General features: G+C 40.6%; 1 protein-coding gene across 13 annotated transcripts in view; it reads left to right on the top strand.

The window, feature by feature from the left end:
• The window catches only part of IPCEF1 (interaction protein for cytohesin exchange factors 1), a 171,109-nt gene that overhangs the window by 26,178 nt on the left and 117,714 nt on the right, over positions 1-27,217 (top strand). For 5 of the 13 annotated variants that reach the window (XM_070376907.1, XM_070376914.1, XM_070376903.1 and 2 more), the window contains 2 exons: positions 16,600-16,868; positions 23,228-23,271. The exons of 2 other annotated variants lie outside the window; for them this stretch is intronic. The gene's annotated coding sequence lies outside the window, so the exon portion shown is untranslated. Of the gene's footprint in view, positions 1-16,599; positions 16,869-20,354; positions 20,370-23,227; positions 23,272-27,217 lie in introns of those variants that run through there. 6 more of the 13 variants (XM_070376909.1, XM_070376915.1, XM_070376905.1 and 3 more) reach the window with 3 other exon arrangements.

Here is a 27,217-nt window from a genome sequence, read left to right as displayed (position 1 = left end):
TGGGGTTACCACTGAAGCCAGTTGTTGTTTGGGGGGCTTTTTAACAAGATATTTTTGCCTTCATATCTCAACTTAATTTTGTGCTTCTCATTCACAGATTAAAAAAAGACATGATGCATACTTTGATTAAGCTTGGGAAGTAATGATTGATAGCAAGAGAGGACCCTGAAGCCAGAGGAACGGAATTAAGGAATCAGAGACAGGCCATCTTATTTCTATTTTCTTTATGCAGAAATGTCTCAAGATGAGATTAGAAACAATGTTTTGCACAAATATATTTTAAAAATGTTTAGCAGGCACATTTTCCAGTCATGTTATGATGAGAAACAGATGTAGATGCTGTTAAATCATGTCAAATGTGAACTGCCTGTGTACCCCATGTATATGTGTAAATATTTAACTAGAAAACCAGTCACATGAGAATGACTCTGGAGAAATCTTGGAAGAAGGAAGCCACAAATTATAGGTCTGAAATTTACCATGCAAGGCTTAGGAGTCCAGATAAGTAAAACCAAATGAAGAGACAGAAAGTTGTATAAATAGTTCATGTTTTTTTGGGAGGGGGAGGAAAGAGAAAGGATTAGGGAGAATTTTAAAATACTTCAATGACAGGCAGTACATTTAATTATAACCAGAGTGCTAAGAATCATACGATTGGAATTCAGTTATGTACTTGAATCTAGAGTATATTACTTACCAACTCACATAGGAAAAATTACTATGGACTTTTAGCTTATCCACTGTTAGTTTCTAAAGTCACTGTATAAGGCAAAAGTCATACATTCAGCCTTATCCCTGACAGTCTTCCTGGAAGGCACTCAATTGGAGACAGAGAGTTCTACTAACACAGCTAGTAGATCTGTTGAAACAGAACTCCATATTTCTGTAGGTTCTGGATGATGAAGTTCATGGGCCAGAATGGGGCAGGGGAAGGTAATTACTGATTTCAGAAGCATGTTGTATGGAAAAGTAGAAATGAAAACAAAATTGCAGCTTCCATTGCACCCATAATCTTGAGTTTACACTTCTTGAGAGGAAGAGTGAAATGAATTTGCTAAATTTTGTTTATTTATTTTTTTAAGATGAAAAAATATAATTTTATGTATTTTTGTTTTTGGCTGTGCTGGGTCTTCGTTGCTGCTCCGACCTCCTCTTGTTGCAGTGAGCAGGGGCTACTTCTCTCGTTGTGGTGTTCAGGCTTCTCACTGCAGTGACCTCTCGTCGTGGTGGAGCACAGGTTGTCGAGCACACGGGCTTCAGTAGCTGTGGTTCCCACTCTGGAGCACAGGCTCAGTCGTTGTGGCACATGAGCTCAGTGGCTCTGTGGCATGTGGGATCTTTACGGATCAGGGATTGAACCCGTGTCTCTTGCGTTGACAGGTGGATTCTTTACCACTGAACCACCAGGGAAGCCACATTTTTTGTATGTGGAGCATTTTGAAGTCTTTATTGAATTTGTTACTATCTTGTTTCTGTTTTATGTTTTGGTTACTTGGCTCTGAGGCTTGTGGGATATTACTAGCTCCCTGACCAGGAATTGAACCTGAACCCGCTGCCTTGAAAAGGAAAGTCTTAACCACTGGACCACCAGGGAAGTCCCTGAATTTTCCCCATTTTATTACTTTATTTGTTTTCAGGTTTAATTTTCATTTCATCAAAATAATATTGTCTAATTATCTCCTGAGCTTTAGGTTATTTGATCGAAGTATCCTCCCCACATAGTGAAATGTACAGCTCAGAAGGGTTAGTTAGAGTTCTGTGAGTTTTAACAGATGCATGTTTTCACGTAACCCACACTGTTACCAAGATATGAAGTATTTCCCTTGTGCCCCATGACAATCAATCCCTCATCCTCTCCTCTCCCCAGAGACAACCATGGCTCTGATTTCTTTCCCTGTAGATTACTTTTGTCTGTTCCAGAACTTCTTGTCAATGGCATCGAATGACATGCTCCCTTAGGAATCTGGATCCTTTTATTCATCACAGTATGTGATGTGTGCATTAATTTTTGCTGTTTTATGTATCGGTAATAGTTCATTCCATTTGCTGCTCTCTATTCTATCAAATGAGTACATCCCAATTTGTTACAAATGGAGGTTTGTACCTTTGGTCACCTTCACCCATACCCCGTCTTCCCACTGGCACTGCCTTTGCTGCCCCCTTCCCCTGCCTTCCCTCACCTCTGGCAACCACCAATACGTTCTCTGTATCTGTGGGCTTTTTTTTTTTTAAGAGTTTCTTTTACTATTCCACATGTAAGTGAGAACATGTAATATTTTTCTTTCTCTAACTTATTTCACTTGGCAAAATGCCCTTTAAGCCCATCCATGCTGTCATAAACGGCAGAATTTTCTTTTTTATGGCCAAGTAATATTCCATTGTGTGAGTGTACACACACACACGCACACAGTTGACCCTTAAACAACATGGGTTTAACTGCACAAGTCTGCTTATGTGCAGATTTTTTTCCATAAGTACATGGAGTACTACATGATCCAAGGTTGGTTGAACCTGAGAGGTGTATCAGTTCAGTTCAGTTCATTCGCTCAGTCATGTCTGTTCAGTCGCTCAGTCGTGTCCGACTCTTTGCGACCCCATGAACCGCAGCACGCCAGGCCTCCCTGTCCATCACCAACACCCAGAGTTTACTCAAACTCATGTCTATTGAGTCGGTAATGCCATCCAACCATCTCATCCTCTGTCATCCCCTTCTCCTCTTGCCTTCAACCTTTCCCAGCCTCAGAGTCTTTTCCAATAAGTCAGCTCGTCTCATCAGGTGGCCAAAGTATTGGAGTTTCAGCTTCAACATCAGTCCTTCCAATGAACACCCAGGACTGATCTCCTTTAGGATGGACTGGTCGGATCTCCTTGCAGTCCAAGGGACTCTCAAGAATCTTCTCCAGTACCACAGTTCAAAAGCATCAATTCTTCGGCACTCAGCTTTTTTCACAGTCCAACTCTCACATCCACACATGACTACTGGAAAAACCATAGCTTTGACTAGACGGACCTTTGTTGACAAAGTACTGTCTCTGCTTTTGAATATGCTGTCTAGGTTGGTCATAACTTTCCTTCCAAGGAGTAAGCGTCTTTTAATTTCATGGCTGCAGTCACCATCTGCAGTGATTTTTGAGCCCCCCAAAATATACAGAGAGTTAACTAGGAGACTTGAGCATGTGGGGATTTTGGTATCCTCCCCTGGCTGGTGCTGGAACCAGTTCCCCTTGGACACTGATGGACAACTGTATACCACGTTTTCTTTATCCATTCACCCATCAGTAGACATGAAGGTTGTTTCCATGTCTTGGCTATTGTAAATAATACTGCAGTGAACATAGGGCTGCAGGTATTTTTCAAGTTAGTGTTTTCATTTATTTTGGATAAATACCCAGAGTGGAATTGCTGGCTCATATGGTAGTTCTATTTCTGGTTTTCTGAGGGACCTCCATACTGGTTTCTGTAGAGCAGACATTAATGTTAATCACACAAAATAAATACAAATTTGTGAGGTATTTGGAGTCCTGGGTAGTTTAACACAGAGAGCTCAGGGAAGAGCTCTATCTGAGAGACATTTTGGGGGAATGGAAAGGAGCTAGCTGCTGCTGCTAAGTCGCTTCAGTCGTGTCCGACTCTGTGCGACCCCATGGACAGCAGCCCACCAGGCTTCTCCATAAAGGAGCTAGCACTAGATACATAATGTTTAATAAAGGTTAAGTTTTCTTTTTTGGGGAAATCATATTACTTGGAAGAGACAGTAATGTTTTAGCATACATTAACCTTCTTCCCCATATGTCCCATTGCAGAACTTTCCTCATCTAAGATGACTTGTCATACTTGTAAAGGAGTTCCTTGTTTTTTTTAAAAAAATAATTGTACTTGTTTACACTTTAGAAATGGGAACTATGAAGACTGTGTAACTCATTTTTAATGGACTGCCCCATGTTCCTAAGTTACAAATATTGTAACTGATCTTAAGTTGAAAAATATTCTTATCCTGTAAAATTAACAAATTAGAACCTTCAGAAGTATTACTGCTTTATGGAAATTATAAGTGCATATTACTGTTCCCATTGTATTGCGGTAGGGGCTGGTATATTTACAGTTCTTTCACTAATGTCTTTTTGAGGAGGTTTGAAGTTAATATGAAGTATACTTTATTCTTTGTTGTATATAAAAACTGCTTTGGGAAGGAATGCTGACTTCTGAATAGGTTTGGTAAAAACGATGAATTAAGTGGTGAAAATAAACATTTGAAGTCCTCATTAAAATATTTCAGACAGGAATATAAGCATGTGCATCATAGATTTTGGCCCCTTCTCATCCTGTTCTCATTTCGTTCTTCATTTCACTCTCTTTTATTTTTCTCCCTCTCCCCCTAAGAATTGCTGAAGCTTCTAGAGAACTATTTACACTTAAGTGGCAGTTTTCAAAGAAACTCTGTGCCTTTCTTCTTTTCAACAGTAGGATTCTTATGAGAAATTCTTTGTTTGCTGGTTGTAATATTTGTCAGTGGGTGCATGTGAGAGGGGCAAGTTGGGAAGAGTAACTCGGTATGTGATAAGTGTATGTGCTATGAGTGTAGTACTTAGCGCATCAGTTCAGTTCAGTTCAGTCGCTCAGTTGTGTCCGACTCTTTGCGACCCCATGAATCGCAGCACGCCAGGCCTCCCTGTCCATCACCGACTCCCAGAGTTCACCCAGACTCATGTCCATTGAGTCAGTGATGCCATCCAGCCATCTCATCCTCTGTCGTCCCCTTCTTCTCCTGCCCCCAATCCCTCCCAGCATCAGAGTCCTTTCCAATGAGTCAACTCTTCGCATGAGGTGGCCAAAGTACTGGAGTTTCAGCTTTAGCATCATTCCTTCCAAAGAACACTCAAGACTGATCTCCTTCAGAATGGACTGGTTGGATCTCCTTGCAGTCCAAGGGACTCTCAAGAGTCTCCTCCAACACCACAGTTCAAAAACATCAATTCTTTGGCACTCAGCTTTATTCACAGTCCAACTCTCACATCCATACATGACCACAGGAAAAATCATAGCCTTGACTAGACGGACCTTTGTTGGCAAAGTAATATCTCTGCTTTTGAATATGCTATCTAGGTTGGTCATAACTTTTCTTCCAAGGAGTAAGCATCTCTTAATTTCATGGCTGCAATCCCCATCTGCAGTGATCTTGGAGCCCAAAAAAATAAAGTCTGATACTGTTTCCACTGTTTACCCATCTATTTCCCATGAAGTGATGGGACCAGATGTCATGATCTTCGTTTTCTGAATGTTGAGCTTTAAGCCAACATTTTCACTCTCCTCTTTCACTTTATCAAGAGGCTTTCTAGTTCCTCTTCACTCTCTGCCATAACGGTGGTGTCATCTGCATATCTGAGGTTATTGATATTTCTCCTGGCAATCTTGATTCCAGCTTGTGTTTCTTCCAGTCCAGCGTTTCTCATGATGTACTCTGCATAGAAGTTCAATAAGCAGGGTGACATATACAGCCTTGACGTACTCCTTTTCCTATTTGGAAGCAGTCTGTTGTTCCATGTCCAATTCTAACTGTTGCTTCCTGATCTGCATATAGGTTTCTCAAGAGGCAGGTCAGGTGGTCTGGTATTCCCATCTCTTTCAGAATTTTTCACAGTTTATTGTGATCCACATAGTCAAAGGCTTTGGCATAGTCAAGAAAGCAGAAATAGATGTTTTCCTGGAACTCTCTTCCTTTTTCCATGATCCAGAGGATGTTGGCAATTTGATCTCTGGTTCCTCTGCCTTTTCTAAAACCAGCTTGAACATCTGGAAGTTCACGGTTCACGTTTTGCTGAAGCCTGGCTTGGAGAATTTTGAGCATTACTTTACTAGCGTGTGAGATGAGTGCAATTGTGTGGTAGTTTGAGCATTCTTTGGCGTTTCCTTTCTTTGGGATTGGATGGGCTTAATGCTATTAGAAGACATTAATTATTACTCACTGTTTTTAATGAGTGTTTTAAGCAAAAGGCAGGATGTAGATAGCAATAAAGATAGGGTGAATACTTTTCTAGGTTCTTCTCACTTTAAATTTAGATCTGCAAAAGAGTCTAAACCTTATTAAATACTAATTTGTGTTATTTTTATCATAATTTGGTGAAAGAGATTATTTGGTGGGAGAGTGAGATTAAGGATAGCAGAAGTAGAAGGTACAATTCTGGACTCCTGTTATGGACAGAATGGTGTTCTCTCCAAATTCATGTTATAGACCTAACCCCTAGAGCCTCAGAATGTGACCGTATTTAGAGATAGGGCCATTCAAGAGGTAATTAAATTGAAGTGGGAATGTTAATGTGAATCCTAAACTAACTGTGACATCCGGATCTTACACTTCAGCCTCAACAACTCTGAGAAAATAAACTTCTGTAGTTGAAGCCTCCCTGTGGTATTCTGTTGTGTCATCCCTAGTAAACTAATAGAACCACCCGTATGATGGATCATACACAGAGGGGAAGAAACACAAATGTGGGTTGTATATAGTGTGTATAGGTGGAGGGAGCAAGAAGAGAGAGAAATAAAGTAAGATTTGGGGGTAAACACACTGAGGTCTGAGAACTGAGTCTGGCATTGACTATCTACATGACTTTGAGCAAATAAGTTACTGGGTTGGCCAAAAAGTTAGTTTGGGGTTTCCCATAACATTTTTTTGAAAACTCAGATGAACTTTTTGGCCAACCCAGTGTTTGCCCTTCCTGAGTTTCAGGTTTGTCCTTCATAAAATGTTTTCATTGTGAGGGGCAGGGCTGAGAATTGGAACTGGGAGGTGTTCCTGAGTGTTTATCGCTCTGCCCCTTCGTTGCCATGTACCTGCTTTCCTGAGAGCAGCTGTAGGGTGAGGGTGTGGACGCTGAGACCTTTCTGCAGAAGGATGTCACAGATCGTCTCTGGGTCTTGGTTTCTTGACTGCACAGAAATAAGGGGATTGCATTGCACTGTTGAGCTCTAACCCAAGGTCATTTCTTTAAACTCTAAAATGTTACATTTTTAAGGAATTTAAGGAAATGAGTTTGGATGAGAAGGCATGGAAGGGTATTCTGGATAAAAGTCACCATGTATACTGAAGCATTATTAAATAATGAGAAAACAAGCACTGATGAGGTTAATTTGCCTGTCATGGAGAGCTTCTTAGAATCAGATACCCGAGTGGGTAGAACCGGTGAAGAAGGAAGTTGAGGGTAGTTTCACTGGTTGAAAGGAAAAGCTTGTGATCGAGAACTATTATTCATTTCTTTTAAAATTAGTGAGATATAATTTTTGTGAAAGCTCATTCTAATATGTATGTGTAAGATGGATAGATGCAGGAAGAGGAAGAAGGTTGAAATATAGGGAGAAGAATAAAGATAGGTGGGCCTGGTGATGGTTGCAGAGATGGAAAAATGGTGACGAGTGTATGGTAGAAATTACTAAGGAGCGGGTGTAGTAAGTGAAGGACAAGGGAGCCCAGGAAAATGAGAAGCAAGGGTGGTGAACCAGGCTCTTGAGGGGCAACTGGTTTTTCCTCCTAAGAAAAACACCTGTCTGGGTCAGTGTCGAGATGGAAAGGGCTGAGTAGACAGCCAGAAAGTACCAGCGTTCTCGTTAATTTTCTCATGACTTAAAACAAAAGACTGTTTTAGGCATAGACAAACTGACTCTGTCTAGAAATGCAAATGAGGATTTTTTTCCCTTTTCCAATTTGAAGATAGGTGGGAGAGTTCCCAGGTTAATGTTATAACCATTTGTGGTACTAGGAGGTCAGCAGAGAGCCGTCAGTAGGTGGCTGTCTATGGATCTGATCATCCTGGCCTCTTGTTTTTCAGGATCTCTGGTTTCTGTTCCAATGACTTACTCTGCCAGGAAGCCCTGATGTAACAAGTACCTCATTCAAGATATCAAAATGGTTCTTCATTTTTTTTTTTTAATTTGTTCAGTGTTTGCTCCCAGTGGTGTTAGGGGTGAGCCTGCCTGCCAGTGGAGGTAGACGTAAGAGATGTAGGTTTGATTTCTGGGTTGGGAAGATCCCCTGGAGGAGGGCATGGCAACCCACTCCAGTATTCTTGCCTGGAGAATCCCATGGACAGAGAAGCCTGTTGGGCTGTGGTTCACAGGGTCGCAAAGAGTCGGACACGTCTGAAGCGAGTTAGCATGCAAAGTCCTAGGTGATGCACTGAGAGTTGGGAAGGAAAAGATAAATACAATGCAAACCCTTTCATCAAGAAAAACCTGGGCGAAGGGCTGACAGACTTGGATATGGACTTGTGTATGCTCCTAAGGCAATGTGACAGTACTGCTACACAGCTGCATTCGAAACCTTATGGGGACTTATGCAGAATGACTAAAGCTGTTGGGCTGTTGATCAACGCTGACTCCAGATGATAACTGTGTGTTCTGAAGGCGATCTATATAGTTGCGTATTGCAGAGTCAACAAATAGAAACATAAAGGAACGTGGGAAAAGAGAGGAAACCATTATTAAGCATCAACTAAGTGCCTGAGACCAACTTCCCTGGTGGCTCAGATGGTAAAGCATCTGCCTACAATGTGGGAGACCCAGGTTCGATCCCAGGGTTGGGAAGATCCTCTGGAGAAGGAAATGGCAACCCACTCCAGTACTCTTGCCTGGATAATCCCATGGACGGAGGAGCGTCGTAGGCTACAGTCCCTGGGGTCGCAAAGAGTCGGACACGACTGAGCGACTTCACTTCACTTCACTTCACTTCACTTCACTTCAAGTGCCTGAGACCAGCTGGGCAAATTCACGGGAACTGTGTCCCTTTTGCCCCAGGTCCTAAATTATGATCACTTAAGAGATGCAGACATTGAGACTATGGTTTCCCCAAAGTCCCACACAGCTAGTTGGAAGCAGAAGCAGGATTTCAGTGTTTGTCCACAGACCTTCTACCACGTGGTGTGGTTACAACTAAATGAGACAAATTAAGCATGGGTGAAAGAGGAAGTGGGAAAACTGAGTTTTGCTGCCTCTGTGAAAATACGTGTGTGACTCAGAGATTTCTGACAGCAGGACCCACAGTTTGTGCAGTCAAGGTCTGGAAATATTTCAGTTACTAGATGCAGGAGATTTTTTTTAACTCAATGACAGAGGCTTTCTATCAGCCAAAAGCTGTGATAAGTGTTTCTTTGAGCTGGTATATAGACATACCTATGAGAGCAAGGTGGCCTCTTTGAATGTTTGACACTGAAAACCAAGTAAGTATAGGTGAATCTCATTTATTTGGAAATTATCTATACCAAAAACTCATACATCCAGCATACAGCAGAAATCAGCAAACCAGTAAAACTGTGAATACTCAAATAGATATCGTAAACAACAAATAATAAATTCCATGCACTATAGTTTTTATTCCATTCAAAATGACCTGAAGCCCTCAATTTTTTTCTTATTGCGTATCTGCTTTCCAAATCTATTGGAACATAGAAGAAATTTTTCATTAGTACTATTGAAAACAGGGAGAAATAATGTCTGACATGAAAGAAATAGACAAAAATATTTAAAAAAATATAAAAAGCAGCTGTAAGAGTTCAGAGATCTCAGCATCAATTCAAATTATCGTCAAAGACCCTCAGGATCCTAGGAATTACCCTGTGTTGACTGAAAAAAAAATGAACCCCCTAAAAATTGAGAATTATGTTTCATTCAGTGGACATTCTGAGGACTTCAAGCCCAGGGGACAGGACTCTCAGATCACTGTGAGGGGCTGCTCCTAAAGAGGCAAAAGGGGAGCCAGGATATATAGGAGTTTTTTACAACAAAGACTAGGTAAACGGAACATCAAAAGATTACGGTTAATGAAAGAAAACCAGGTATCTCAAGTTAATGAATTTAGTGCTTTTGCATGTATGGGGTGATGCAGGAGTCTGGGCTCACTGAAATATTCCTTTGATGTGCACCTCAGCTATCTAGGGCCAGTATCCTGTGCTTTTTCATCCCGTATGTCCTCAGGGTGCACCACTGGGGGCAGCTGTAGCAGTTGACTGCTGGATGTCAGGCATCCTGTTTCCATGCTGAGTTCCCTCAGAGCTCCCTATAGGGGAGGCAGCAATGGGATGGCTTGATGGCTGCAGCATCCTTTGTTTACTGACAGGGCAGGTGGCATTGTTAATTCACACCTTGTAATATGCCCATGCAAGAAAGCAGATTTTTTAAAAATTTTAATTAATTTTTTAATTGATGGATATTGTTTTACAGAATTTTGTTATTTTCTGTTAAACATCAACCCGAATCAGCCATAGGTATACATATGTCCCCTCCCTCTTGAACTTCCCTCTCATTTCCCTCCCCATCCCACCTCTCTAGATTGTTACAGAACCCCTGTTTGAGTTCCTGAGTCATACAGCAAATTCCCCTCTTGGCTATCTATTTTACATATGGTAATGTAAGTTTCCATATTACTCTCTCCATACACCTCACCCTCTCCTCCCTTCTCCCCATGTTCATAAGTCTGTTCTCATGTCTGTTTCTCCATTGCTGCCCTGTAAATAAATTAATCAGTGCCATCTTTCTAGATTCCATATATATGCATTAGTATATGATATTTATCTTTCTCTTTCTGATTTACTGCACTCTGTGTAATAGCCTCTAGGTTCATCCACCTCCTTAGAACTGACTACTGGCTGAGTAGCATTCCATTGTATATATGTACCACAGCTTCTTTATGCATTCCTCTGTTGATGGACATCTAGGTTGCTTCCATGTTCTAGCTATTGTAAATAGTGCTGCAATGAACACTGGGTACATGTGTCATTTTCAATTTTGGCTTCCTCAGGGTATACGCCTAGTAGTGGGTCATATGGTGGTTTTATTCCTAGTTTTTTAAGGAATCTCCATACCATCTTCTATAGTAGCTGTATCAATTTACATTACCACCAGCAATGCAAGAGGGTTCCCTTTACTCCACACCCTCTCCAGCATTTATTGTTTGTAGACTTTTTGATGATGGCCATTGTGACTGGTATGAGGTGGTATCTCATTGTAGTTTTCATTTGCGTTTCTCTAATAATGAGTGACGTTGAGCATCTTTTCATGTTTGTTCGCCATCTGTATGTCTTCTTTGGAGAAATGCTTGTTTAGGTCTTTTCCCCACTTTTTGACTGGGTTGTTTGTCTTTCTGATATTGAGTTGTATGAGTGGCTAGTATAATTTGAAATTTAATTCTTTGTCAGTTGTTTCCTTTGCTATTATTTTCTCCCATTCTGAGGGCTGTCTTTTCACCTTGTTTGTAGTTTCCTTTGCTGTGCAAAAGCTTTTAAGTTTAATTAGGTCGACTTATTTATTTTTCTTTTTATTTCCATTACTCTAGGAACTGGGTCATAGAGGATCTTGCTTTGATTTATATCATTGAGTGTTCTGCCTATGTTTTCCTCTAAGAGTTTTATAGTTTCTGGTCTTACATTTAGGTCTTTAATCAATAATGAGTGTATGGCATTAAGGAAGTGTTATAATTTCATTAGTTTACATGTAGCTGTCCAGTTTCCTCAGCACCACTTATTGAAGAGCTGTTTTTGCCCCATCATATATTCTTGCCTCCTTTGTCAAAAATAAGGCACCCATGGGTGCATGGGTTTATCTCTGGGCTTTCTATCTTATTCCATTGGTCTATATTTCTGTTTTTGTGCCAGTACCATACTGTCTTGATGACAGTAGCTTTGTAGTATAGTCTGAAGTCAGGAAGCTTGATTCCACCAGCTCCATTCTTCTTTCTCAGGACTGAAGAAAGCAGATATTTTTAATGTTGACTCAGAGTCATTAATAGAAGATTAAACTGCAGGCTACTTTTCTAAGTACATAAGAGGTATATAGTGCATTCATAATACATTCAGTTGTGTAAAATAACTAACATGAAAAAAAGTGTCATTGCTTAAAAGGTAAGAAATCAGCCATCTGAAAACTTACTAGTTATGCAAAGTAATGTATACTGAGCAGAGCTGGTGCCTTATCATTTAACTATGAACTTTGATTTCCAGCTACAAGTTTAGCTGGCATAGGGGCAGGTGGCCCAGTGCTAATAACCTCCTGTTGGTCTGAAAGAGAGAGAAAGAGACCAAGAAGATAAACTCCACCTTGGCAGGGACACACCATGCTGCCTCAATTCCTGCTTCTCGCTGTAGTTACCACGTGGAGTAGTGGCTGCTGCTGCTGCTGCTAAGTTGCTTCAGTCGTGTCCGACTCTGTACGACCCCATAGATGGCAGCCCACCAGGCTCCTCTGTCCCTGGGTTTCTCCAGGCAAGAACACTGGAGTGGGTTGCCATTTCCTTCTCCAGTGCATGCATGCATGCTAAGTGGCTTCAGTTGTGTCCAGCTCTGTGCGATCCCATGGACAGCAGTCCACCAGGCTCCTCTGTCCATGGCGGGTGAGAGTAAATATCCTCAGTCAGTCTTTAGTCCCTTTCCTTATCTTCCACCAAAGAAACTGGAAAGTAGGAACAAAGCCCCTTGCCCATGGCCTCTATGGAGTGCTGTTACCACATGTATACTGTTCCCCCAACACACTCATACAATGTCACAGCAGTAACTAATTTTCAAGTGTGTATTGAGTAATCATATTGACAGCTTTTTGTTTTAGTTCCTTATTCTTGTCCTACTCTAGTTGTGCTAAAAGTACCAAAGTATCTGATAAAAATTCAAAAGAAGGCTGACTCACAAGGAAAAAATAAAAGGGAGGGGCTTATATAATTTGCAAAGTGTATAATGAGTCTTCACACAGTACTGATTCTTAAGAGATGTTTTAAATGTCAGTTTTTTTCTCTCTTTGTCAGAGAAATGCTGACCCAAAGTTTCACAAAGCTGTTAAATGTCTTTTCAGAAGTTATAAGTACAGACTTAAGAAATGGATTTATTATGTCAGGGCTGATGGTGACCTTTAATGTCAAAGTGTCTATGAAACTTGTGCAGCTTCTAATATTCCCTTTTATTTAAAAGAAGATGCCTTAGTTCTCCAATTAAGAGAAACCACTATTTCCTAGGCATAGTATAGCTTTCAGTAAAATATTTGCAAACACTTTGTAAAATGCTGCCTAAACAATTTGTGTGTATCAGACTTTTGACTTCTTCTATGCCCTGGACACCCTTGGCAATTGGAAGAAGCCTGTGGACCCTTCAGCTGGGATATTCTGGGTGGCACAGTGGTAAAGTATTTTGGGCTTCCCGGTGGCTCAGATGGTAAAGAATCCGCCTGCAATGTGGGAGACCTGGGTTCTATACCTGGGTTGGGAAGATCCCCTGGAGAAAGGAAGGGCTACTCACTCCAGTATTCTGGCCTGGAAGGTTCCATGGACAGAGGAGCCTGGCAGGCTACAGTCCATGGAGTTACAAAGAATCAGACATTAGTGAGCAACTTTCACACTTCACACACGGACCCTTATTCAGAATAATGGTTTTAAATGCATAAGACAAAATACAAAGGATTACAAAGAAACCAGATATGTAAAAATATAATAATAAAAATGTGTGATATAGTAATATGTGCGCTTCTATATTAATGCATTAAATAACAATCCAGCAGCAAGTCTGGTGACATTTGAATGATGGTGAGGAGCATAAGTGATATTTGGAGAGAGCTGCAATAACCCAGCTGGAGACAAGAACACCTGTGGTTTCTATGGGAAACAAAATCACAGACCCTGATAATACTTCTGTGGTTTGTTGTCAGCGTTTATATTTGAAGGAACTGTTAAATTTCAGTTAGAATTCAGTGAAACTGAAGGTATGTTTTCCCCATTTGCATGTATAGAATCCCAGCGTTCTGTTCACAGGATCCATGAGCCTCAAACTAAGGGCCCTTAGAAGAGGAAAATCATTCTCATGGAATTATGAGCATGGTTGAGATAGTTTCTTCAAAGAAATGTTTGCATATAATTTCCAAAGCAGTTATGAACATTTATATTTTTAATTTTAAAATGGAAATGTCATTCATTTATATTCTTTTTTTGGGTTCATTTTGTTTTTAATCTTATTTATTTATTTTTGGCTGTGCTGGGTCTTTGTTGGTGCGTGAGGGCTTTCTCTAGTTGCAGCGAGTGGGGGTTTACCCTCTAATTGTATTCCGTGGGCTTCTCATTGTGGAGGTTTCTCTTGTCACAGAGCACAGGCCCTAGAGCATGCAGGCTTCGGTAGTTGCGGCTTTTGGGCTCTAGAGCACAGGCTCAGTAGTTGTGGCACACGGGCTCAGTTGCCCCACAGCATGTGAAACCTCCCTGACCAGGAAAGATTCTTCCCTGATCCAACCGTGTCCTCTGCATTGGCAGCTGGATTCTTAACCACTGGATCACCAGGGAAGCCCTCATTTATATTCTCACTTATAATCTGATTTGTTTTTGAAACCATTTGAAGCAACTTGAAGAGATTCATACAGCAAACTATAATAGGATGGCAAGTTAGTGGATGAGAAAAAGGAAAATATTGATATGAAATGTAAATGGTGTCTTGAAGTAAAATTAATATACAAAGTGTATGTGGGAAGGTTCTAAAGTACTCTTGTACTTTACAAGAGTACAATGGCAAATTTAATTCTAAGTTTAACCTTCAATGTAAAGGGTAAGAAGCAATTAGCTACAGATTCATGATCACATCTCCTGAGATGCCCGGCTCTCTCTCTACTAACACTAGAGAACAATTCTTCTGTTAGCTTTGCCTCATACTCACTGTCTTAGCTTGAGCTGCTGTAGCAAAATACCCTAGACTGGGTGGTTTAAATGACAGACATGTATTCCTCACAGTTCTGATGGCTCACAAGTTCCACGTCAAGGTGACAGCTTGGCTGGGCTCCAGTGCAGACTCTCTTCCTGGCTTGCAGACGGCCACCTTCTTGATGTGTCCTTGGAGGGTGGAAAGAGAGTGATTGTTCTCTTTTATGTTCTTTTCTAAGGGCACTAATCCCATCATGAGGTTTCCATCCTTATGAGCTCTGAAAGGCCCATCTACAAATAACCTTCACACCGGAGGTTACACTTCAACATCTGAATTTGGGGGTGGAGGGATACGATTCAGTTCATAGCAACGATACACTGGGGAATGAAATTAACGGTACATTTGAAAACTTCCTTTGTTTTATTGGGCTATCTCTTATAATTTCTCATGTAAACCAATGACATGTTTCTACTGGCCCAGCTTACTTTAGTAACAGATTTTAAACTTTCTAGTGTAAATTTTTTTAAAACATTTTGAAGGTATGAAGTATTGTTATTTATTTTTAGTATCACCTCCTTGGTGGCACTTGAAATGTGGATTAGTGATTATTAACTTTCATGTGTCATAGACCAATTTGAGACTCTGGTGAAAGCTGTCAATGCAGACACACATTAAACTCTGTATACAATTTCAGGGAATCACAGACCTCCTGAAGTCTCAGCACTCTAAGAGTAAATAACTCTGCAATATACAGTAATAGATAGGCCTTTAGACATATTATATAAATATTGTTTACTGTAACTGAGCATTTGACATGGATTGAGAACCAGCCAGTTGGATTTAATGCTCTTGGCAAGCATAGGAATGCAGTTATTCCATGCAGCAGATTAAACAAATGCTTCAATAACTTGGAGAACAGGAAAGCTGCAGGCACATTTAACAAAATACAATGCTAATATTTCAAAGTTGGAGGGATGTCTGTGTTAGCCAGACCCAAGTCTTGTGCCCAAGATTCTCAAGTTCCTTGGGGAACATCACAAATCTCCAGCTACCACCATTTCATGGTCCCAGGAGACGACGCCCCAAACATGGACATAATCCTCAACTCCCTCTTCACCCCCTTCCCCCCATCATTACCATTGCTCAACTGAGACCAGGCTGTAATGTGAGAAACTGGAGCTAAACAAGGTACAAATATAATACAGACTTGCAAAGAAAAAGCTCTAAGAAACTCGGTATTGAAAAAACATGTTAGAAATGACAATAAATTTCACATTTTAAAAAGCTGACAAAATACCAGAAACAGCACATTAGTCAGAAAATTAAGGTCATTTAAAAACTAACTGCCTGACAGATCTCTGAAATACTTTGCCCCTACATGTTTAGGTGTGTGTTCTTTGGTGGCCTCATCACACGATAGTGATCTTAGAGTCATTTTTCTCTAGATAGCATAGAAAGATAATCCAGTCTGTCTGGCATAAGCTGATTGGAATTGTTTTCATTTCTACTGATTGTTCAAAAAAAAAACTTCTTTTGGGCTTCACAGCTTATTGCTGATAATGTAAAATTTTAGGGTTTCTCTCTCCTGTTTTGTTCGACCGTGAGCTTTAAAATTTGGAAGGATTTTCCCCGAACTTGCTTCAGGTTTATTTGAAACCCTGTTTCCCTTCACTTGTCATAGACACAGAGAGACCTATTTACACTATGATATGATCTCTGGTCCTGAGCCATCCTTTGACTGTGCCAGGTGGGTTGGCCAGTGGAAAATAGAGTATTACTGGAAGTTATTACCACACTGAACAGCTGGCGGTAACCTAATTGTACAAAGAGAGTGCAAGCAACATATGTATTCCAGCAACAACAAAACAAGTATATCCCTCTCTGTATGCCTGCTCTCTGAACTCGTAAGTCGCAGCTCAACCTCATGAGAGTTTTTTGCTCTTCTCTCTCCCAGGCGGCTCAGGGGTAAAGAATTCACCCTGCAGTGCATGAAACGCAGGTTCAATCTCTGGGTCAGGAAGATCCTCTGGAGAAGGAAATGGCTACTTGCTCCAGTATTCTTGCCTGAGAAATCCCATGGACCTGGCAGTCTACATACAGTCCATAGGATCACAAAGAGTCGGACATGATTCTGAACTAAACAGTGAACAGCTCTCCGCCTACTCCAAGGGCTGCCGATATATGGCTGTGGCCATTTTTGTAACACCTCCATAGAACCTTCTAGTAAGTATCCTTAGGGTTCAGGCTCAAGACAGCCAAGACAGAAAGAAGAGGAAAATTTTTCTCCTCCTGATGATGTTGGTTAACCTTAATAGGAATTACTCATTTTCTATTGAAAGGAGAAGAGATGTTCTTTACTCTTTACAGAAAGGTTGCTCTCCATTTCCTTTGCTTTCTTTGGGCTTGCATCATTTTTTTTTTTCAGTTGATACAGTTTTCAGTTGGTACAGTCAGTTTCTTGTATGAACAAATTAAAATGTCTCCTTTATTGGAGATGATATAATTGACTATAATAACTCATGAAATGTTTGGGAAGTTAGAGTTAAGCTGTTGGCCTAAATTTAGTTTGTTATTAAGGTGTTCTAATAACAATTAGAACAAACCAATTCTAAAAAGACATTTGGGGGACAGTTTAAGAGATTGTTAAATCAAAGTGGTGTGTATGTGAAATATCATCATCCTATGTTTTCTAATATGTCCTCAACGTTTTTTCTAAGAAAATTTTTCTATATTTTCCATAGTTCTCTAACACAGAACCAGTTGATCCTGAATCGATGTTTTTCAGTGAATTTTGAGAGAAACAATCTTTGCTTTCTGTCATTATGTAGCTTTCCCCTTCAAAGAACACAGAAATATTAAACAATGAATATTTGATATGGCACCAATCATTGAACCTTATAAGTTATTGGTCTTGTTCTCAAAAGCACTTCTGTGCTTTATGTGCTGGTTTCAAATGTTGAAAATGTCCATGTGGACTTTTACATTGTTCTGCACCCTAGGACCTCCTGCTCAAAAACCAAGATAAGAAAAGAATGCTCTTCAGAGCATTACGGCTCATTAGGGTGCCGTCCAAAATCTCATACATGCCTGATAAAGTTAGTGGAATGTCAGGGCCTCTGCTGTGATTAAAGGATCTAAATGTGACTTGTCAAGTAGCTCAAATATTAGCTCTAATCCCCATTTGCACAGAGCTCTGAGTTGTGGCTTTGTAGACACAAAGCTGTATGTATAGAATATCCCTTGTTACAGTCCAAATTTTCCAAATGAATAGAAGAAAATGGAACAGGAATACACAACAAGTTAAGAGTGGGTTATCTCTGGAGTTGGGCTCATGGATGATTTTTGTTTTCTTTTGTTAATGCTTTTCTTTTGCATTTTAAATTTAAAACAATGTAAATATATATATTTTACTATAAAAAACATAAAAAGTGGAATTGATGCTGTGCTTATTGGCAGAGCCATCTTGGAACAAGGACATGGTGGACAAAGGTCCTGAAGACACTTTGTTCCTTCGAACACTCAATAATAGGCATCATGTCAGACGTGCCCATCAATTTCAGGTTTAAAAATATGCTCGTGGTTGTTGTTGTTTAGTCACTAGGTTGTGGTCCGACTCTTTTGAGACCCCGAGACTGTAGCCCACCAGGCTTCTCTGTCCATGGGATTTCCCAGGCAGAAATACTGAAAAAAATGGGTTGCTATTTCTTTCTCCAGGGGATCTTCCTGACCAGGGATGGAATCCTCATCTACTGCATTGGCAGGTGGGTTCTTTACCACTGAGCCACCAGGGAAGCCCATGCTCTTGGGTAGGCATGCACGCCTAGTCATTTCAGTCGCGTCTGACTCTGTGTGACCCTATGAACTGTAGCCCACCAGGTTTCTCTGTCCATGGGATTCTCCAGGCGAGAATACTGGAATGAGTTGTCATGCTCTCCTCCAGGGAATCTTCCCCTCCCACCATTGCAGGTAGATTCTTTAGGGCTGAGCCACTGGGGAAGTCCATGCTGCTGGTAGGGGTGGTGAATCAGGAGCCTACTCTTGCAAGAAGGGCCAAGCAATTAGAAATGTAGTGACTTTAGACCAACAGGAAAGAGAAGGGGAAAGCTTCTTGTATAACCTGCATTTAGCATTTGCATCTCATTCATCCACCCTCAGTCCCACCATCAGGAGGTGAGTGGGGGAGGGTGTAGGTGGGAAGGTCCTGATAGCCTCTCCTACTTTAATGTTCCTTCATCGTTACTGTAAACCACTGATGCTGACATTCATGAACCAGCATTTAATGTAGAATATCCGTTGTGTTCAGGGAGAGGTACAGAAGGGGAGTCTTCCTAGGTCAGGAAGTTGACATAAGTGAATTTGTGCTCATGTGAGTTTCTAGGGTGTGTGTTGGAACTTTGGTGTTAGTGGTAAAGAACCTGCCTGCCAATGCAGGAGATGTAAAAGATGGGGTTCAATCCTTGGGTTGGGAAGATCCCCTGGAGAAGGGCATGGCCAGCTACTCTAGTATTCTTGCCTGGAGAATCCCATGGACAGAGGAGCCTGGTGGGCTACAGTCCATAGGGTCATACAGAGTCGGACGCAACTGAAGCAACTTAGCATGCACGCATGCATGTTGGAACTTAAGGGAGGGCAGACACAGGTAAAAGGTGTGATTTCAGCCTCTGGGAGGAGCAGAATAGGGAATGGTAAAGCTGAGAAGTGACTTTTGTGTTTCGTGTTTGTCTGTCTTCTTTAAATCCTCTTCTGTGGCAGCTTCTTTCCCTCACCTCTCATGCCTGGCCCCCTGCTGCCCTCTGGCTGGTCCAAGACCTACAATAACTCACTGTCCAAATCGCTCTCTTCCCCTTTGTTTTCTTTCTCCCTGTGCTTCCTTTCATTCTCATCAAGTGTACCCTGAGTGCACAGCATATCAAAGCCCAGAAAAGTCTGAAAGTCATGAACTTTACTTCCTTCATGGAACACAGTCTCTTGAACCACGTCAGGATGAGAGTTGGCCAACACACGTGGCAAAGTTATGCTGCAGCCAACCAACTGCTAATGTACTTGTGCATGTCATAGCAGGGTCACTCCTGGCTGGCAGACAGCATCTGGTGAACAGCTGAGCAGCTTCAGAAAGGACTCAGAGGCGTGTCCAGGTGCAGTGCACGGGGTCCAAGAGCCCTGGGAAAGAAGGGCTGAACTTATCTGCAGTTTTGGTTTAGACATGGCAGACTCGAATGATGGACAGAAAGCTTCCAAAAGCAGCTGGACTAGAGCAAGCCCACAGCCTCTCCTACTTTAACGTTCCTTTGTCTTCCCTCTAAACCACTGATGCTGATATTCACAAGCCAGCATTTTATATGGAATACATACTTTGGTCAGGGAGAGGTACAGATCAGATCAGATCAGATCAGTCGCTCAGTTGTGTCTGACTCTTTGTGACCCCATGAATCACAGCACGCCAGGCCTCCCTGTCCATCACCAACTCCTGGAGTTCACTGAGACCCACGTCCATTGAGTCAGTGATGCCATCCAGCCATCTCATCCTCTGTCGTCCCCTTCTCCTCTTGCCCCCAATCCCTCCCAGCATCAGAGTCTTTTCCAATGAGTCAACTCTTCACATGAGGTGGCCAAAGTACTGGAGTTTCAGCTTTAGCATCATTCCTTCCAAAGAAATCTCAGGGCTGATCTCCTTCAGAATGGATTGGTTGGATCTCCTTGCAGTCCAAGGGAGAGGTACAGAAGGTGAGTTTTTCTATGTGCAGGAAGTGGACACAAATGAATCTGTATTCATGAGCATTTCTAAGGAGTGTAATGGAGCTTTAGGGAGAGAGAGCCCTGGGTGCCTGGAAAAAGCTGAGATGAGGGAAGTTTGGCCTCATGAGAGGAGGTGGGGTTGTGGATGCAGAGGTCATTGACCTGGATCCTCCCTGTTCTCTACACCTCCTCACACAATCCCTCTTCCAGGGTATCTGGGTTCTGGAGAGAGAAATACAGTCAACTGAAAGTGTGTGTCTGTATGGAGAGCCCTCATCAAAGTACTGATTAAAAACAGACATGTTGGGGGTTTGTTAGGGATTCAGGGTAGCACAGGGAGCCACCTGTGAGAATTGGGGTGGCAGCTGTCTACAGAGTAGTGGATGCCAGCCAGCCAGAGCTGCATATTTCAGGACATTCATCTTCATTTGTAAAATGGGAATAAAAACAGCATCAACTTTACAGAGTTGTTGTGAAAACTACATGATGAATGCCCGTACAGCACCTAGCATAAACACAAATGAAATAATAATCAGGGCTTAATAAACGTGGGCTATTATGATTTTCGGGCTTCCCAGGCGGTGCTAGTGGTAAAGAACCTGCCTGCCAATGCAGGAAATGTAAGAGATATGGGTTTGATCCCTGGATCGGGAAGATCCCCTGGAGGAGGGCATGGCAACCCACTCTAGTATTCTTGCCTGGAGAATCCATGGACAGAGGAGCCTGACTGGCTACAGCCTATAGGGTTGCAAAGAGTCGGACACGGCTGAAGTGACTCAGCACACATGGACACTGTGATTTTCATTGTTGTTTCGTTCTTTTTGTGAGATGCCTTCTCTCTGCTTATCTTCTACTTATTTTCAAGTGATTGCACAGCATTGATTTTATTTGGTACAATAAAATGGATTTTGGCCATGTTTTTGTTTTTAATCAGAGAAATTACTTCTTGGGATGTCATAGAAAAGGGTTAGATTAATCCTTAAGTAGATCAAATTGGAGCAAAATTTTTTTAAATGATTGTGGCATCTCCAGTTTGAATTTTTACTGAATAAAAATGTTAGGCACTAATGTCATTTTCTTTTTGCTCTAAGAAGATTGTGAGAATAACTAATAACATTTGGTAGAGGTTAATATAGTATTGAAAGCAGTCATTTGAACAGTTTTGAACTCATTTTCAAAGACATAATTGGAATAATTTTCAATAGACATCAGTCCTTATTTCTTAGGAAATGACAATGATTAAATTAACTGCAGACAGCTTCTCTTATTGTTGTTTGAAGACAATGGGAGTCTGTTGAGAATTGGTGGGGGGAAAATGAATGGTACATGTTCTATTAAAGACTTCACTGCTGAAACATTTTTCATCCACTCTTTCTGTCTGGCTGTAATTTATACATTTAAGGCATGGTCTTCAAATGCAGCTTTCTTTACTGTATTTGACCTACATAATGAATTCAAATGAAGGATAAGAATAATGCTTTTCCTAAGGCTAAGATATAGGTTTTTCTTGGAGGGGGTGAATGATATGCCAACTCAGAAAGAAAATGATGCTACATTTGCAGCATTCTGTGGAAGCTGAAAGGAGAATTTTGTTCCTTCTTTGGGTATTTTCAGGATTCTGTCTCTGCTTCCTTATGACACTGAGCACTGGATAAGGGTGAAGTATCGCACTCATTATTCAGGCATTTGAAATTACTCTTTTCTTTTGAAAGGAGATATTCAAAGCATTGAGTGTCAGAGAAATTGTGCCTGGGTGGAAGAGTAAATGGATCTTAATCTGTCCTCTCAGTGTGAGGCTTTCTGGAGGTGGTGAAGTGGTTTTAACCAGTGGAAAATAGCACCCAATTTCTTTAAGATCTTCCTAAACTCAAAGTGATTTCGTCAGTACATCTGAGTCCAGATACCACCCAGATAAGCATCTGCAGTCACATTTACCTAGACATGGGTGGTATTACTTTTAAAATTTCAGTATTACTATAAAACTTGTCTGGCTTTTACGCCCATGAGTGCTCTTGATGGGAAAACCTGTTTGTGTTCTTTCTGGCTGGAATGTCTACTTAGAGATTCATTCTTCTGGCTCTGAGCAAGTTACATGCACTGATACCCCAACTTTTCTTGAGTTGGCCTTCAACCAAACAATACCAGGATTGTGAGGTCCAAGAGTAGAAAGAAAAATTTTATAACCAGTTTAATATATCAATTCTAAGAAGTTCTTGTACAAATGCTGATTACCACAGCTGAAACAGTGCTGTTTTCTCTGCTTTGAAAAGCAGAAGGAAGTGACATGAGTCTTGTTGCGGGGAGAAATATGGCTGGTTCACTGCTAGGTGCTCTAAACACAGACGTGAACAGAAGCCAGTGACTTGGCATTCGGTACAGCTAACATTCATCTACTTTTATATCGCTTCTGGTGAGCTGTTACAATTTCAAATCATTGCACTCGGAAAATATTTAGATAAAACATAACATTACATTACCTTGCAGTTTAAAATAACAAAACTAGAAATTTAGGCCACAAAGTGTGAGCAATGTGCAGTGCAGCCCATAGAAGAGGAAAAAAGGATGTCTGGTTGTTTTTGATATGAAAATAGAGGACTTTTTAATGTAGTGATGGACTAGATATTACTTATATGTGAAATATAAAATATAATACAAATAAACTTACTTACAAACCAGAAATAATCTCACAGACATAGAAAAGGAAGCTATGGTTGTTGTCCTTGTGATTAGAAAGTTGCTACTTTGCTGCCTTTTCTTGGGGTTGATGTGGTAGGACTTTGACCTCCTCCCATGCAGTCGTCCTGGCAGAAATCTGATGACCACTTTCTTGACTTTTTCTTGTACAGATCTGAGTCAACGGAACTGGAACAAGGACCCTCATAGCTTTTTGGTATGTAATTGAGAACTCTTCAGAACTAATTCTTTCTCTTAGTGATATTTGTGACTTGAACAGCCTGTACTCCACTTTGTTATTCTAATTTGTGAACCAAATTGTAATAGCCTAGGTATATTTATTCCTATGGTAGGATTAATGCAGAGAGAAGCTAATAGAATTAATAAATAACCAGCTGTATTTGGTCCTCTGGATTTTCCGGAGGACCTGAAAATGGATTTTTGATAGTGATTACTTTTCAGTAAGAGAGCTGTTTAGCAAAGCAGTTTATTTATGGAATTATCTTGTTTGATCCCTTTAGTGGTCAGGAACGTACCATAACTATCGAATACCATAAAACTGTAATTATGTGAAGAATCTATTTTATAAGAAATAGATGCCCACATATAAATTACCACCATTTCCCATAGCCCTTTTCATCTTGTAGAGCTGAAACTTTATGCCCCTTAAGCAATAACGCTTCCCTTTCCCTTCCCACCAGCCCCTCCCACCAGTATAACAATACTTCCTGGCTCATCGTTTTGATTACTCTAAGTATTTCATATAAGTGGAATCATACAGTGTTTGTCTTTTTGTAACTGGCTTATTTCTCGTAACATAACGTCCTCAGGGTTCATTTATGTTGTAGCATTTTGCAGAATTTCCTTCCTTTTTAAGACCAAATAATATTCCATTGTGTGTATTTTGCTTATCCATTCATCTGTTTATTGGTTGCATCCATGTTTTGAGCTATTGTGGATAATGCTATTATAAACATGGATGTACAAATATTTCTTTGAGATTCTGCTTTCAATTCTTGTGACTACATACCTGGAAGTCAAATTGATGAATCGTATGGTAATCCTATTTTTAATTTTTTAAGGCTCCACTGTATTGTTTTCCACAGCAACTGTATCATTTTACTTTCCCACCAGTAGTCTTCACAGAGTTTTTAAGTACAGAATGCTTTTCTAATTATTTTGACATATTCTTGCTGGGCAGTCAATATTGTGAAGTTTTGTGTGAATATATTTTGAACACAGATGTATTTTTTTTGTTCTTTTTTTTTTTTTTGCTGTGCCTATGAATATTATGTTCTAAGACCTACTCAATGTTAATTTATGTTTCCAGGTGACTCAGAATGTCAATAGAGTTTTTCCAGAACAGAAATATGTAGGGCCAAGTCTCAGACTTCTAATGGAAAAACAACTTAGACTCCAAGGATTTCTTGACTTATTTTAAAATAGACTCTATGTTAAAATCTGTTCTGGCAGTGAAGGAGTAGTTACCACATATGTTTCTTTCTTCCCGAAGACTTGTAATTCTTTTGCACAAAATATACCATTTTGACCCTGGAGGAGGGCATGGAAATCCACTCCAGTATTCTGGCTTGAAGAATCCCATGGACAGAGGAACCTGGAGGGTTACAGTCCATATGGTCACAAAGAGTTGGGCACAACCCAAGCAACATAGTGTGCATGCATGCATACCAGTGTTAACAGGGGTAAGGACTAAATTACAAAGAGAGTGGCTAGCTGAGAAATTACTTACATATCCTTTGAAACAGAATCTGCCACTTCTTCAAATTATTGGGACGGCAGGTTAACATTGGGGCTGTTATTTTAACTGGTTAATGATATTTGTGCTTTCTTAAATTTTGGTTCAAAATATGAACGTAGCTTTCTAAGGGACAGAATCTGATTCTAAAACTGATAGGTATTCACTGAATATTTTGAAATCTTTTGAGGTTACTTGCACAAATTAATGGACCATTTCCCCAGAAAATGTTCTGTATTTATTGTTTGTAGGGAGTGAGGAAAAGGGGGAGGAGAGAAATAAGCTTACTCAGGAAGCAAAACAGTTCCTATTTCAGACGTTTTTCTCTGAGTTTATGGTCCTCAGTAGAAATGTCAATGTCTTTGCTAATCAAACACCTTCTACTAATGTGTTCAAAAAAGGGATTGACTACCTTAGGTATGTCAGTTTACTTTACAAGAGAAAAATTTACACCTAACTTAAGTAAATTAGAAAAGTCTTTTGTTAATGATTATAAAGGCAAAATAACCCTTATCAGGCCACGCTAGGCTGTGCCATGGTAGCAGATTAACTCTGAAGGCTCAGTGGCTTTACACAAGAAACTTCAGTTTCTTATTTACACTATATAGTCAATATTAGTTGACACGAGAAGGGGAGGGCTCCTCTGCTCCACACAGTCCCTCAGGGATGCAGCTGATGAAGCTCCACCCCTTGTGGCATCACCATGGCAGCAGGTGGCTGCAGGGTTTGCCGTGACAGCAGAAGAGAGCACGTGGAGGACTCACACTCGTCTCTAGACAGGAGGTGTTCCACATCACCTCCACTATTGGCCAGAACTAGGCATATGGCCACTCATCACCACATGGGGCTGGAAGTCTTCTTGCAGGCCCAGAGGGGAGAGGAAAACCAGTTACAGTGAGCACCAGTCATTTCTTCTTTGATGAATTTTGCTGGAAATCCTTGTACTTGGCACATATATGAAACAACTTTCTAACTCTGTCACCTCTCTGCTAAGTTGCTTCAGTCATGTCCAACTCTGTGTGACCCCAGAGATGGCAGCCCACCAAGCTCCCCTGTCCCTGGGATTATCTAGGCAAGAACACTGGAGTGGGTTGCCATTGCCTTCTCCAATGCATGAAAGTGAAAAGTGAAAGTGAAGTTGCTCAGTCGTGTCGGACGCCTAGTGACCCCATGGACTGCAGTCCACCAGGCTCCTCCGTCCATGGGATTTGCCAGGCAAGAGTACTGGAGTGGGTTGCCATTGCCTTCTCCATGTCACCTCTCTAATTCTTTATATTTTAATATGCTTTCCTTTGGTGAGCAATTTTAATCTTTTAAAATTAGTTTCCTGTTTTTTTACTTGCTGACTTTAGGTTGGGAAAAATAAAGCAAGTATTACTGACAAGGAATTAGGGATGATATATATATAATTGACAATGGAAAAAAATGGCCCTCGAGTGTTTAGATGTCTATAGACTCTATTTGTATTATTAATAATATCTATTATTTCTTCTAAATAAAACCATCATTACTTGAAATTAAATGTAACTCTAAACACAGAGGTTTGATTGCAAAATCAATTCATGAGATATCAAGCAAGGAATATGAAACTAAGAACAGTTTTAATAGATTGTCTTTCATAATTTTTCCCCATTATTCAGCTTTCCCTGAATCTTAATGTCATGGTTTTCTCCTTTTCACTTTATTAGAGTGTTTTACCAAGCAATACTTTTATATAGGGTACGTGGGGAATAAACATGTCTGAGAAGGTATTTTGACCTCATGATTGATTGCGTGTTTGACTAGGTATTGAATTTTATGGAGAAAATTTATTTTCATTTAGAACTTGCAAGGCAAAGCTCCAATATCTTTGACATTCCATGTTGCATATGAGAAAACTGATGCCATTCTTAGTTTGTTTCTGTGTAGATAATATCTTTTTATCTTGTCTATAAACTTTTAAGAATTTTCTATATCTCTTAGGAATTCTGAAATTTCATAAGACATGTCCCAGGTGGTTCAATGGTAAAGAATCCACCTGCCAGTGCAGGAGATGCAGGTCTGATCCCTGGGTTGGAATGATCCCCTGGTGAAGGAAATGCAACCCACTCCAGTATTCCTGCCTGGGAAAGCCCATGGACAGAGGAGCCTGATGGTCTAGAGTCCATAAGGTTGCAAAGAATCAGACACAGCTTAGCAACTAAACAACAAGGTTCAAGTGCACATCTTTGGAAATATATCTGATTCAGCATTTTGTGGCAGTGGAAGATTTTTTTCCCTTCTTTGTGTTCTGCTTCCCACTGTTTTGGTTTCCCAGGTATGGCCACTGTTAACTCCAGGTTCGTGTTGTATTATGACTAAAATCCCAGGGGAAAAAGGACAAATCTTATCCTAATACTCCAGGAAGAATTTCCTGAGTAGCCTGAGT

The sequence above is a fragment of the Bos mutus genome, chromosome 9 (genome assembly GCF_027580195.1).
Source record: "Bos mutus isolate GX-2022 chromosome 9, NWIPB_WYAK_1.1, whole genome shotgun sequence".
NCBI classification, from domain to species: domain Eukaryota; kingdom Metazoa; phylum Chordata; class Mammalia; order Artiodactyla; family Bovidae; genus Bos; species Bos mutus.
The sequence above is the reverse complement of the archived record's forward strand: the minus strand, read 5'-3'. Positions and strand labels throughout refer to the sequence as shown.